General features: G+C 38.4%; 1 protein-coding gene across 1 annotated transcript in view; it reads left to right on the forward strand.

Annotated features, from left to right (window-relative positions):
- Positions 1–15,178, forward strand: part of SLCO4C1 (solute carrier organic anion transporter family member 4C1) — an 87,748-nt gene that overhangs the window by 37,950 nt on the left and 34,620 nt on the right. The gene's annotated exons all lie outside the window — the stretch shown is intronic.

Consider the following 15,178-nt stretch of genomic DNA (forward strand, 5'->3'; position numbering starts at 1 on the left):
AAATGTACCCCACATTTCAGAAATAGAGTGTTATGTTCCATCTCTTTGAGGATGGAGTAACTGCATAAATTACTTGGAATTATTCTGGATTAGGATTTGTCTCTCCTTCCACATTTATTTATTTAGGTAAAATAAAAATTTAAAAATCCACTTCTTTTCAGTGTGGATACATGGATATATATCTTACACTTTTGGTTATAATCCAGTGCTACTTTATTTTGTTGTTCAAATTATTCTAGCTTTGTCTACCTGGAGTTTTTCCATTTGGCTCCTGTGTACCTTTGACTTACCTCCATTACTGTAGATGTTTTTGTTTGTTTTGAGAACTTCCTTATGTCCTGGCACTCTGAGATGCTTCAGGCTCATCCTGTGTATTTCCTATTCCACTTCTAGGATTAACTGTTTCTCTCATGGGCCCTGGTTTCTTTATTACAGGATGGGAAATAACTTTATCATTGAGAGTATAGAGATTATATATAGATCCTTTTGCCTTTAGTCTTGAAGACTCCACTCATTTCCACAGTTACTCAGGACCCATCCTTTTAGTGAGGGCGTTTCATGCATTTTTATTAGTTAGATCCTGTTGTCACATTCTATATTTCCTCCTGACGCCTTTTGGCCTTTTAAATGATTTTACTGTTTGTACTATGATGTTCAAATGCATAGTGCCATGTATCCACAATCAAGCCAACATATACAGTAGTTTCACTACCCTAAAAAAATCCTGTGGTGCTTCATATATTCAACCCTACCTCCCCTCTTCCCTTGGCAACTATTGTCAGGCTTTTGCTTTTCCAGATTGTCGTATGTTTACAATTATAACGTGTATATCCTTTGTGGATTAGATTCTTGCACTTAGAAATATGCACTTTAAGATTCTTTGCCTTTCTGTGGCTTGAAATGTCACTATCAATTTTTATCAATTTTAGGAAAAGTAGTAGAAGAAAATATTCAGAAGTAATGCAGAAAGTAATCCAGTATATTGGGTACAGTAGTTTTATAAATAACTCTTAGACCTTGTTTATTTGGGAAAAATGATAAAATAATATCTGTTACAGAGCCTTAAATGTAGTAATGTAAAATGGTTTGTAGCTGGGTTGAGCTTCTAATACCCACAAGCCTTGGACAGATGAAGTACTTACAAGAGATCTGGGGAGAGGGGCTGCAAAGATCAGTGACAAAACTGATTGTCAAGAAATAAACCACGCATAAGAAATTTAATGAGATCTATTCTTTGATTAATTGACAGAATGCTGTACCCTTGTATTTTCCCACTAAAATATATTACATGTATGAATTAAAAATTAAAGTAGTAAAAATGATAGGATAAAACCTAGCATAAATGAATTTATATGTAATCATGGAGAAAGGAAGACTTTTATAAATTAGATATCAAAATTAGAAGCTCTGAAGTGAATTTGAAAAGTTAGTTCACCGAAAAACATGAAGGTGGCCAAGAGGCATATGGAAAAATGCTTACTTTGCTGATTTTTTTCAAATGAAATTTTAAAATTGTGTGTGTATATATATATTTTATTTATGTGAGGTTGGTAGTGATTCAAGCTTTTTTTATGTAAAGTGTTCCTTCATTGCTAATGGGATTGCATATTTTTATAACTTTTTGATAAGGCAGTTTGACAAATCAAATATAAAGATTTACACATGCTGACCTAGAAATTCCACTTCTGTAACTTGTCCTATAGATAGGCTTGCACAGATATGCCAAAATAAATTTAAAAAATATTCATTATGGCATTATTTTGACCTAAATGTATGCATAATATGATAACATTAATAATTTGTGTTATATTGTTGTTGTCTAGTCACTAAATCATGTCCAACTCTTTTGAACCCCCATGGACTAGCCTGCCAGACTACATTGTCCATGGGATTTCCCAGGCAAGAATACTGGAATGTGTTGCTATTTCCTTTTCCAGGGGATCTTCTCAACCCAGGGATCAAACCCACATCTCCTGCTTTGCAGGTGGTGGATTCTTTACTGCTGAACAATGTGTGAAGCCATATATGTTATATCATTAATTATTAAATAGTAGTTGTGGACTTGGTAAATAAATCACATTTATTCTGTGGAATATTATAACACTGCCAACAAAGAAATTTAATGATAGCTTTGATTTTTAATATCAAGGATATCTAGGACATAAGAAGTAGAAACTGGAGGTTGTTGAATATAACAATAGTATGTTTAATATGATCATGTATAAAAATATAAATGGATATGGCTTGTGAATGTCTGAGAAAATGTCTGAAAAATGATCAAAGAAACTGTTGACAGGGGTTATTGCCTCCATCTAAGTGACATGGGAGAGCATAAGGTGGAGGAAAGTAGAGGTATGGGAGAGTTTCTTTTTTTTGCATTGTTAACATTTTCTCCATTGCCCTTTTTAAAAAAGAAATTTGATTGCAGGATAATTGCTTTACACTATTGTGTTAGTATCTGCTGTACAGCAGCATCAGCCATGGGTATACATATGTCCCTGCCTTTTGAACCTCCTTCCCACCTCCTACCCATCCCAGCCTTCTGGGTTGTCACAGACCATCAGGTTTTAGCTCCCTGCATCATACAGCAAATTCCCACTGGTTATCTGTCTTATGCATGGTGATGTATATGTTTCAGTGTCACTCTCTCAATTCATCCCTCCCTCTTCTTCCCCCACTGTGTCCACAAGTTTGTTCTCTATGTCTGGGTCTCCATTGTTGCCCTGCAGGTAGACTCATCAGTACCATCTTTTAGATTCCATATATATGCACTGATATATGATATTTGTTTTCTCTTTCTGACTTACTTCACTCTGTGTAATAGGCTTTAGGTTCATGCACCTCATTGGGACTGACTCAAAGGAGTTCTTTTTTATGACTGAGTAATATTCCATTGTATGCATGTACCACATCTTCTTTATCCATTCATCTGTAGATGGATATCTGGGTTGCTTCCATGTCCTAGCTATTGTAAATAGTGTGACAACTATCATTGGGATACATGCATCTCTTTCAGTTATGGTTTTCTCAGAGTGTATGCCCAGTAGTGGGACAGTTGGGTCGTATGGTAATTCTGTTCCTGGATTTTTAAGGAATCTCCATATTATGCTCCATAAAGGCTATATGAATTTACATTCCTACCAACAATGCAAGAGGGCTCTCTTCTCCATACCCTCTCCAGCACTTATTGTTTGTAGATTTTTTTTTTTTTTTTGATGATGGCCATTCTGACCCTAGGAGGAGATACCTCACTGTAGTTTTAATTTGCATTTCTCTAATAATGAAAGATTTTCCAGTGGTCATGTATGGATGTGAGACTTGGACTGTGAAGAAAGCTGAGCACCGAAGAATTGATGCTTTTGAACTGTGGTGTTGGAGAAGACTCTTGAGAGTCCCTTGCACTGCAAGGAGATCCAACCAGTCCATTCTAAAGGAGATCAGTCCTGAGTGTTCTTTGGAAGGACTGATGTTGAAGTTGAAACTCCAATACTTTGGCCACCTCATGTGAACAGTTGACTCATTGGAAAAAGTCTGATGCTGGGAGGGATTGGGGTCAGGAGGAGAAGGGGACGACAGAGGATGAGATGGCTGGATGGCATCAGCAACTCGATGAACATGAGTTTGAACTCTGGGAGTTGGTGATGGAGAGGGAGGCCTGGCGTGCTGCAATTCATGGGGTCGCAAAGAGTCGGACATGACTGAGCGAATGAACTGAACTGAACTGAACTGAATAATGAGAGATGTTGACCATCTTTTCATGTTTATAAGCTGTCTGTATTCTTCTTTGGAGAAATGTCTGTTTAGATCTTCTGCCAGTTTTTTGATTGGATTGTTTGTTTTTTTGGTATTGAGCTGTATGAGCTGCTTGTATGTTTTGGAGATGGATGCTTTGTCAGTTGTTTCCTTTGCTGTTATTTTCTCCCATTCTGAATTTTGTTTTTTCACCTGGTTTATAGTTTTCTATGCTGTGCAAAAGCTTTTAAGTTTAATTAGGTCCCACTTGTTTATTTTTGTTTTTATTTCCATTATTCTAGGAGGTGGATTATGGAGGATCTTGCTGTGATTTATGTCAAGGAGTATGCTGCCTATGTTATCCTATAGGAGCTTTATAGTTTCTGGCTTTACATTTAAGTCTTTAATCCACTTTGGTTTATTTTTGTGTATGATATTAGGAGATGTTATAGTTTCATCCATTTACATATAGCTGTCCAGTTTTCCCAGCACCACTTATTGAAGAGGCTATCTTTTCTCCATTGTATAACCTTGTCTCCTTTGTCACATAAGGTGCACATAGGTTTGTGGGTTTACCTCTGAGCTTTCTTTCTTGTTCCATTGGTCTGCATTTCTGTTTCTGTGCCAGTACCATAGTGTCTTGATAACTATAGTTTTGTAGTTTAGTCTGAAGTCAAGAATGTTGATTCTTCCAGTTCCATTTTCATTTGTCAAGATTACTTTGGCTATTTGATGTCTTTGTGTTTCCATGAAAATTATGAAATTTTTTGTTGTAGTTCTGTGAAAAATACCATTGGTAGTTTGATAGGAATTGAATTGAGTAGTTCTGTGAAAAATACCATTGGTAGTTTGATAGGAATTGAATTGAATCAGTCAGTTGCTTTGGGTGGTATAGTGATTTTCACAAAAATGATTCTTCCAATACAAGAACATGGTATATGTGTCCATCTGTTTGTATATTTTTGATTTCTTTCATCAGTGTCTTGTACTTTTCTGCATAAAAATCTTTTGTCTCTTTAGATAGGTTTATTCTTAGGTATTTAATGGGACTGTTTCCTTAATTGCGCTTTGATTTTTCATTGTTACTGTGTAGGAATGCAAGGGATTTCTGTGTATCAATTTTATACCTGTGACTTTATTCATTGGGCAGCTCTAGTAATTTTCTGGTGGCATCTTTAGGGTTTTCAATATAGTATCATGTCATATGCAAACAGTGAGAGTTTTACTTCTTTTCCAATCTGGATTCCTTTTATTTCTTTTTCTTCTCTGATTACTGTGGCTAGGACTTCCAAAACTATGTTTAATAATAGTGGTGAGAGTGGGCACCCTTGTCTTATTCCTTGTATTTCCTTGATCTTAGAGGAAATGCTTTCAGTTTTTCTACACTGAAAATAATGTTTGCTGTGAGTTTGTTGTATATGGCTTTTATAATGTTGAGGTATGATCCCTATGAGAGACTTCCCTGGTGGCTCAGTTTGTAAAGAATCTGCCTGCAATGCAGGAGACCTGAGTTTGATCCCTGGGTCCGAAAGATCCCTTGGAGAAGGAAATGGATATTCACTCCAGTATTCTTGCCTGATGAGTTCCATGGACAGAGAAGCCTGGCAGGCTATAGTCCATGGGGTTGCAAAAAGTCAGACACAACTGAGCAACTAAATACACATGCACACATGATCCTTCTGTGTCTACTCTTTGGAGAGTTTTTATTATAAATGAGTGTTGAATTTTGTTGAAATCTTTCTCTGAATCTATTTAGATGATCATATGGCTTTTGTCTTTTGATTTGTTAATATGGTGTGTTACATTGATTATTTTGCATATACTGAAGAATCCTTGCATTTCTGGAAAAAAGCCCACTTGATCATGATGTGTTGTTGTCCTTTTAATGTGTTGTTGGATTCTGTTTGCTAGAATTTTGTTGAGGATTTTTGTATCTATGTTCATCAGTTTTATTGGGCTGTAATTTTCTTTTTGTGGCATCTTTGTTTGGTTTTGGTATCAGGGTGATGGTGGGTTTGTAAGTTGAGTTTGGGAGTTGTCCTTCCTCTGCAATTTTATGGAAGAGTTTGAGTGGTATAGGTGTTAGCTCTCCTCTAAACTTTTGTTAGAATTCACCTGTGAAGCCATCTGGCCCTGGACTTTTGTTTGCTGGAAGATTTTTTTATTACAGTTTTGATTTCTATGCTTGTGATTGGTTTGTTCATATTTTCTGTTTCTTCCTAGTTCAGTTTTAGAAGGTTATACTTTTCTAAGAATTTGTCTATTTCTTCGAGATTGTCCATTTTATTGGCATATAATATAGTTGCTCATAGTAGTCTCTTATAATCCTTTGTATTTCTGCATTGTCTGTTGTAACTTCTTTTTCATTTCTCATTTTATTGATTTGAGTCAGTCTGGATAATGGTTTGTCAACTTTATCTTCTCAAAAAACCAGATTTTGGTTTTATTGATCTTTGCTATAGTCCCGTTCGTTTCTTTTTAATTTATTTTTTCTTTGATATTTATGATTTCTTTTTTTCTACTAACTTTGGTGTTTTTGTTGTTGTTCTTCTTATTCTTTTTCTAGTTGCTTCAGGTGTGAGGTTAGGTTGTTTATTCAATGTTTTTCTTGCTTTTTGAGGGAGGTTTGTATTACTATAAACTTCCCTCTTAGCATTGCTTTTAGCACATCCCATAGGCCTTGAGTTGTTGTGTTTTTATTGTAATTTGTTTCTAGGTATATTTTTAATTCTTTTTTATTTCTTCAGTGATCTCTTGGCTATTCAGAAGCATATTGTTTAGCCTCCATGTGTTTGTGTTATTTTACAGTTGTTTTTTTCCCCTGGAGTTGATAGCTAATCTTAAAATGTTGTGGTCAGAAAAGATGATTGGAATGATTTCAGTCTTCCACAATTTGCTAAGGCTTGATTTGTGACCCAAGATGTGATCTATCCTGGATAATGTTCCATGTGCACTTGAGAAAAAGAGTGAAATCTACTGTTTTGGAATGAATTGCCCTGTAGATATGAATTAGGTCCAACTGGTCCAATGTATCTTTTATAGCTTGTGTTTCATTATTAATTTTCTGTCTGGATGACCTGTCTATTGGTGTGAGTAGGGTATTAAATATCCCACAATTGTTACTGTTGATTTCCCCTTGAATAGTTGTTAGCATTTGCCTTATGTATTGAGGTGCTCCTATATTGGGTGCATTTATAATCATTATATCTTCTTTTTGGATTAATCCCTTGATCATTACACAGTGTCCTTCTTTGTCTCTTGTCATGGTCTTTTTTTAAAAGTCTATTTTATCTGATATGAGTATTGCTACTCCTGTTTTCTTTGATTTCTGTTTGCATGGAATGTCTTTTTCTAGTTCCCTCACTTTCAGTTGTATGTGTCCCCAGGTCTCGGGCATATCTCTTGTAGGCAGCATATATAGAAGTCTTGTTTTTGTATGTATCCAGCCAATCTGTGTGTTTTGGTTAGAGCATTTCATCCATTTACATTTAAGGTAATTATTGATATGTATGATACATCGGAGAAGGCAATGGCACCCCAATCCAGTACTCTTGCCTGGAAAATCCCATGGATAGAGGACCTGGTAGGCTGCGGTCCATGGGGTCATGAAGAGTCAGATACGACTGAACGACTTCATTTTCACGTTTCACTTTCATGCATTGGAGAAGGAAATGGCAACCCACTCCAGTGTTCTTGCCTGGAGAATCCCAGGGACAGGGGAGCCTGGTGGGCTGCTGTCTATGGGGTTGCATAGAGTTGGACATGACTGAAGTGACTTAGCAGTAGCAGTAGCATGATACTATTATCATTTATTGTCTTTGGTTTGTTTTTGTAGGCTTTTTCCTTCTCTTGTGTTTTTTTTTTTTTAATTTTATTTTATTTTTTAAACTTTACATAATTGTATTAGTTTTGCCAAATATCAAAATGAATCCGCCACAGGTATACATGTGTTTTCTGTCTAGAGAAGTCCCTGTAACATTTGTTGTTAAGCTTGTTTGGTGGTACTGATCTCTCTTAACTTTTGCTTGTCTGTAAAGCTTTTCATTGCACCTTTGAATGTGAATGAGATCCTTGCTGGATAGAGTGATCTTGGTTGTAGGTTTTTTCCTTTCATTACTTTTAAGTATATCCTGTCATTCCCTTCTGATCTGCAGAGTTTCTGTTGAAAGATCAGCTGTTAGCCTTATGGGGATCCCCTTTTATGTTACTTGTTGCTTTTGCCTTGCTGCTTTTAATATTTGTTCTTTGTGTTTAATTTTTGTTAGATTGATTAATATGTGTCTTGGCATGTTTTTCCTTGGGTTTATCCTGTATGAAAATCTCTGAGCTTTCTGGACCTGAATGGCTATTTCCTTTCTCATTTTAGGGAAGTTTTTGGCTATAATCTCCTCACATATTTTCTCATGCCCTTTCCTTTTGTCTTCTGGGACCCCTATGATTCAAATGTTTTTATGATTAATATTGCCCCCCAGAGGTCTCTGAGACTGTCCTCATTTCTTTTTAGTCCTTGTTCTTTAGTCTGCTCTGCCTCAGCCACTTCCACCGTTATATCTTCCAGCTCATTTATCCATTCCTCTGCCTTAGTTACTCTGCTATTGGTTCACTCCAGTGTATTTTTCATCTCAGTTATTGTGTTGCTCATTGCCGATTGTCTATTCTTTAATTCTTCTAGGTCCTTATTGATCATTTCTTTCATCTTCTCTATCTGTGCCTCCAGTCTGTTTATCCATGCCTCCATTTTATTTTCAAGATTTTGGATTATCTTTAGTATTATTACTCTGAATTCTTTTCCAGGTAGACTGCCCATTTCCTCTTCATTTGTTTTGTCTTTTGGGTTTTTACCATGCTCCTTTATCTGCTACATGTTTCTCTGGCTTTTCATTTTGTTTAATTTGCTATGTTTAGGGTCTCCTTTCTGCAGGCTGGAAGGTCAGGTTCCTCTTATTGTGGAGTCTGCCCCCTGTGGGTGGGGTTGGACCAGTGCCTTGTGAAGGTTTTCTGGTTGGTGGATGGAATTGGGTCTTGTCTCTCTGAAGGGCAGTGCCATGTCCAGCAGTGCTTTTTGATGTGTCTGTGGGTTTGGTATGCTTTGAGCTGCCGTTCTGCTAATGTGCAGGGTTGTGCTCCTGTCTTGTTGAGGGATTGTCATGGAGCATCTGTCCCTGGAGCTTGCTGACCTTAGGGTACGGTTTGATCTTAGTGTTGAGATGGAGACCTTTGGGAGAGCTCTCATCAATTAATATTCCATGGGGTTGGGAGTTCTCTGGTTGTTCAACGTCCTGGACTCAGGTCTCCCACCTCAGGGGTTCAAGTCCAACCCTTTACTGTGGCATTAAAACACAGCATAGAAGATTAAAAACTCCAAGACTGTTGGTAAAAGCAACACTCAACAGCCCAGAACACTCAGAGAAACACACACCAAAGTCCTCCAATATTTCTAGGAAGTTCTCTAAACCTGTTGTGGGCTGTGTGGGGTCCGCCCAGTCTCAGATCTGGCCTTACTCCGGCTTGTACTTTGTCCCAAAGTCCACAGTCTCTAGAGTCCACAGTCTTAGGCTAATTGTGGGTATTTGATCCGCTGCACCTGTGGCTGCTAAGTCTCTTTTTCTTCTTCGGTCACACAGCCCCTGGTGTTCTGCTTTGGTTTTGGGTCTGCCTCTGCTTGGAGGTGGGCTTCCCAGGTGACTCAGTGGGTAAGAATCCTGCAGTGCAGGAGACACTGGTTTGATCCCTGGGTTGGGAAGATCCCCTGGAGGAAGGCATGGCAACTCACTCCAGGTTTTTGTCTGGGAAATCCGGTAGACAGAGGAACCTGGTGGACGGCAGATCACTGGGTTGCAAAGAGTCAGCCATGACTGAAGTGAGTGAGGACGCATGCACACACTGCTTGTAGGTTGTCCTCTCATGACTCTTCCCTGCCTAGACACGAGGAGGCAAAGGCTGAGACTTTTTAGGACTCACTTGCTCACTCTGACTGGGGAGAGGGAGGGGGTATGGCAGCCACAATTGGGATGTGAAAGTGAAAGTGAAGTTGCTCAGTTGTGTCCTATTCTTTGCGACCCCATGGACTGTAGCCTACCAGACTCCTTTGCCCCAGGGATTTCCCAAGCAAGAGTACTACAGTGGGTTGCCATTTCCTTTTCCAGGGGATCTTCCTGACCCAGGGATTGAACCCAGGTCTTCTGCCTTGCAGGCAGACACTTTACTCTCTGAGCCACCAGGGAAATTCTAGGGGCTGCCTGTGGCAATGGAGACCTGCTGGATGTTCTTACAGCCTGATGTGGGTCATGCGCACTCAGAGCAATTGGCCCCAGGCCATGGGTCCCTGGGAAGAACCAAGCTGGCTTAGCCTCTCTGCAGGGTGCAGGCAGAACCCATGTCTGCTCACAACCTGGTGGTGATCGCCACCTCTGGGGTCTGGGCTGCATCAGTGCCGATTTGTCTGCGGCTTCAGGCACTTTCCCTGGGTTTGGTAGTGGCTTGTTGTTGTCACTCAGTTATGTCTGACTCTTTGAGACCCATGGACTGTGGCACGCCAGGCTTCCCTGTCCTTCACCATCTCCCAGAGTTTGCTCAAACTCATGTCTATTGAGTCAGTGATGCCATCCAACCATCTCATCCTCTGTCATCCCCTTCTCCTCTAGCCTTCAGTCTTTCTCAGCATCAGGGTCTTTTCGGATGAGTCGACTCTTCATATCAGGTGGCCAAAGTGTTGGGGCTTTGGTGTCAGCATTCATCCTTCCTGTGAATATTCAGGGTTGATTTCCTTTAGGATGGACAGGTTTGATCTCCTTGCAGTCCAAGGGACTCTCAAGAGTCTTCTTCAGCACCACAATTTAAAACCATCAGTTCTTCAGTGCTCAGCCTTCTTTATGGTCCAACTCGCACATCTGTACATAACTACTGGAAAAACCGTAGCTTTGACTATAAGGACCTTTGTCAGCAAAGTGATGTCTCTGCTTTTTAATAGACTGTCTAGGTTTATTATTACTTTTTTTCCAAGGAGCAAGCATCTTTTAATTTCATGGCTGCATTCACCATCTACAGTAATTTTGGAGCCCAAGAAAATAAAGTTTGTCAATGTTTTCATTTTTTCCACAACTCTTTGCCCTGAAGTGAAGTGATGACACCAGATGCCATAGTCTGGTAGCTTGCATTTCCTGCTGTGGAATTGTAAATTGCAGTCAAGTGTAATTCTGCCTGGGGCTCTGACTGGTTTGGTTGGTTTTAGTGGCCGCTGGCAGGTGCTCACTCAGCTGCTGTCTGTGAGTGCAGAGTTAGGGTGTCCCAGTGACAAGGACCTTTTGCCCCCCTGAGATGCCCAGTCTTTTCCCTGACTCCCTGCACTGTGTCATCCCAGCTCCCTCAGAGAATGGAAGCCAACCCAGGTCCTCTCCCTGAGGCCCAACACCCGCACCTGAGCCATGACACCCTGCTCTAACCTCTGCTGCAGGCGGAGGCATCCAAGCCGCTTCTTGGTCGTGACGTCCATGTGGTGGATTCCGTCCGTTGTGCCTTCTGAGTGCCCACCACTGTGCTCCCCTCTGTGGTTCTGAAGCTTCCCCTGACCCCACCCGCGAGAGAGTTTCCTAGTGTGAGGAAACTTTTCCTCCTTCAGGTCCCTGTCCCGAAATCCTTTGTCTCTTTTATTATCTTTATCTTTTGCCTTGTCTTGTTCTAAGGAGATTGGCTTGCCTTTTTGAAAGCTTGGGTGGTTCTGCCAGCATTCAGAACTTATTCTGTAGGTATTGTTCCATATACTGATGAATTTTTGATGTATTTGTGGGGAGGAAGGTGATCTCGCCTTTTTATTCCTCAGCCATCTTCTCTCCTAACCCTGTATATTTTTCTTGATGTTCTTCAAGCATGTTGAAAATTTATTTAAACAAGCAAGTTGAAGCTCATTGATTACTTCCTCTGGGAAAAACAAAAAAACACCAAACCCCATAGAATACTCATATAATCAAAATGTCTACTGGATTATTACAACAAAATATTTTCCTAAAGGCAATTTATCTATTATAAAAAAGGAAGTAGGAGAAAACAGTAAAACAGTAATGCATATACATTTGTTCAATTTTGCAGTGTATCAAGTAATAAGAGATCGATAGTCTAAGCTACTACTTCCAGGAAAGTGAATATTGAAATCAGGAATTATAATTCAAAGGTTTGACATGGCCAGGGAAATATCACAAATAATGCAGAGTTAGTCCCATTATAAATACGAATTACCTGCCAAAATATCCGCCAACCTATTATAGCATGAATATATACAATATTATTGTAGAGAATATTTTAAATACAAAATTTTAAGAATTATTTTTATGCATTGAATTTGCATCTGAAAATTTGATGACTATCAACCAGTTAAAGAATATTCAGAATTGGTGTTTTCGGGGCCCTGCTGCTGCTGCTGCTGCTAAGTCACTTCAGTCATGTCTGACTCTGTGCGACCCCATAGACGGCAGCCCACCAGGCTCCCCCATCCCTGGGATTCTCCAGGCAAGAACACTGGAGTGGGTTGCCGTTTCCTTCTCCAACGCATGAAAGTGAAAAGTGAAAGTGAAATCTCTCAGTCGTGTCCAACTCTTAGCGACCCCATGGACTGCAGCCCACCAGGCTCCTCCGTCCATGGGATTTTCTAGGCAAGAGTACATCTCATCAATTTGGAAATAATAAACCTTGATCTGACATCAAGAAAATGAAAATAGAATTAGCTGAAGTCATTGTTAAAATACAAATTCCTGGATGCTACACTAGATTTAAAGTGAGAGGGTTAGGGATATATTTTTTAACAAGTCTCTTAGTTCATTAATATAATATGATGAGTTTGTTTGTGTGTGTATGTTAGTCACTCAGTCATGTTTGACTCTTTGTGACCCTGTGCACCGTAGCCTGTCAGGCTCCTCTGTCCATGGGACTTCCAGGCAAAAATACTGGAGTGGGTAGCCATTCCCTCTCCTCCAGGGGATCTTTCTACTCAGGAATTGAACTCAGGTCTCCTGCATTGTAAGTGGGTTCTTTACTGCTTGAGCCACCAGGGAAGCCCATGATGAAGTTAGAAAATATGGATTTATTATGCCTAGCTTTTAAATGTAATATTTTTATAAAAGGTTTTATTTAATCAAACTTAAAGGTAACCATTTTCAGGTATCCAAATTGGAAAGAAAGAGGTAAAATTATCATTCTATGCAGATGATATGATATGTAGAAAACCTTAAAAGAGTCCACACAAAAACTTCCAAAATTGATAAATGAATTCAGCAAGGTAGTAGCATACAAGTTTAACACACAGAAATCTGTTGTATTTCTTTGCACTAACAATGAAGTATCAGAAAGGAAAAGTAAAAAGACAATCCCTTTTAAAATTTCATTACGAAAGTAAAATAAACCCGACAAAGGAAGTAAAAGACTTATATTTTGAGAACTATAAAACATTGATAAAGAAAACAGAAGACAATTTAAAGAAATGGAAAGATATCCTATGGTCTTGGATTGGAAGAATTAATATTGTTAAAATGGCCATACTACCCAAAGCAATCTATAAATTTAATGCAAATACCTATCAAATTCCCTATTACATTTTTCACAGAACTAGAACAAATAATTCTAAAATTTATACAGAGCCATAAAAGATCCAAAGTTCCCAAAGCAGTCTTGACAAAAAAGAACAAAGCTGAAGATATAACCTTCTCAGATTTCAGACAATATTGCAAAGCTACAGTGGTCAATACAGTGTGGTATTGGCAGAAAAGCAGATGTGGATTAATGGAACAGAATGGAGAGCTTGGAAAAAAACACACACATATAGGGTTAGTTAATCTTTCACAAAGGAGGCAAGAATATATAATGGAAAAAAGACAATCTTTTCAGTAGGGGATGTTGGGAAAGCTGAACAGTTGCATGTAAATCAATGAAATTAGAACATTCCCTCACATCTGACACAAAAATAAACTTAGTGGCTTAAGGAGTTAAATATAAGACATGACACTATAAAATTTCTAGAAGACAACATAGACAAGACATTCTTTAACATAAGGTGTAGCAATGTTTTCTTAGGTCAGTCTCCAAGTCAGTCAAAATAAAGGTGAAAATAAACAAATGGTGTCTAATCAAGCATATAAAATTTTACATAGCAAAGAAAACTATAAAGAAGACAAACAGACAACCTACAGACTGAGAGAAAATAGTTGCAAATGATGTGAACAACAAGGGCTTAATTTCCAAAATATACCAATAGCTCATACAACTCAATAACAGAAAACAACCCAATCAAAAAATGGGCAGAAGACCTAAATTTCTCCAAAGAAAACATACAAATGTTCAATAGGCACATGAAATATGCTCAACATCACTGATTATTAGAGAAATACAAGTCAAAACTACAATGAAGTATCCCTTCATACTGGTCAAAATGGCCATCATTAAAAAAAAAAAAACACTACAAGTATCAAATGCTAGAGAGAGTATGGAGAAAAGGAAACCCTCCTACACTGCTGGAAGGAATGTAAATTGGTGGAGACAGTTTGGAGGTTCTTTAAAAAACTAAAATGATCCAGAGTCTACTCCTGAGCATTTATTCAGAGAAGACTCTAACTTGAAAAGATACTTGCTCCCCAATGTTGATATCTACATTATTTACAATAGCCAAGACAGGGAATCAACTTAAATGTCTATCAATAGGTGAATAAGATAAAGAGGATGCAGGGTGTGTGTGTATGTATGTGTGAATATATATATACACACGTACATTCAATGGAATAATATTCAGCCATTAAAAGAAAGAAACAATGGTTATCTGTAGTAGTAACATGGATGAACCTAGAGAGTATCGCACTAAGTGAAGTAACTCAGAGAAAGACAAATGCCATATGACCATATATTGATTGATAAAATCAATATTGTGGTAAAAAAAAGGTATATATATATATATATATTTAAACTTTATTTTGTGTTGGAGTATAGCTGATTAACAATGCTGTGATAAGTTTCAGTTGAACAGAGAAGGGATTCAGCCATGCATACACATGTAACCGTTCTCCCTCAAACTCCTGTCCCATCCAGGCTGCCATGTAACACTGAGCAGAGTTCCCTGTGCTATATAGTAGGCCCTTTTTGGTTATCCATTTTAAATATAGCAATATTGTACATGTCCATCGTGAATGCCCCAACTATACCTTCCCTCAATCCTTCCGTCCAGCAATCATAATTCATTTTCTAAGTCTGTGAGTGTCTTTCTGTTTTGTAAGTAAGTTCATTTGTATTGTTTCTTTTTAGATCCCACATGTGTGGGATGTCATAGGATACTCCTTCTCTGTCTGACATCACACAGTACCACAGTCTCTAGGTCCATCTATGTTGCTGCAAATGACATTATGTCCTTCTTTTTAATGGCTGAGTAATATGTCATTGCATATATGGACCACATATTTTGATGCTGTCATGT

Source organism: Bubalus bubalis, chromosome 9, assembly GCF_019923935.1.
Source record: "Bubalus bubalis isolate 160015118507 breed Murrah chromosome 9, NDDB_SH_1, whole genome shotgun sequence".
In the NCBI taxonomy this organism is placed as follows: domain Eukaryota; kingdom Metazoa; phylum Chordata; class Mammalia; order Artiodactyla; family Bovidae; genus Bubalus; species Bubalus bubalis.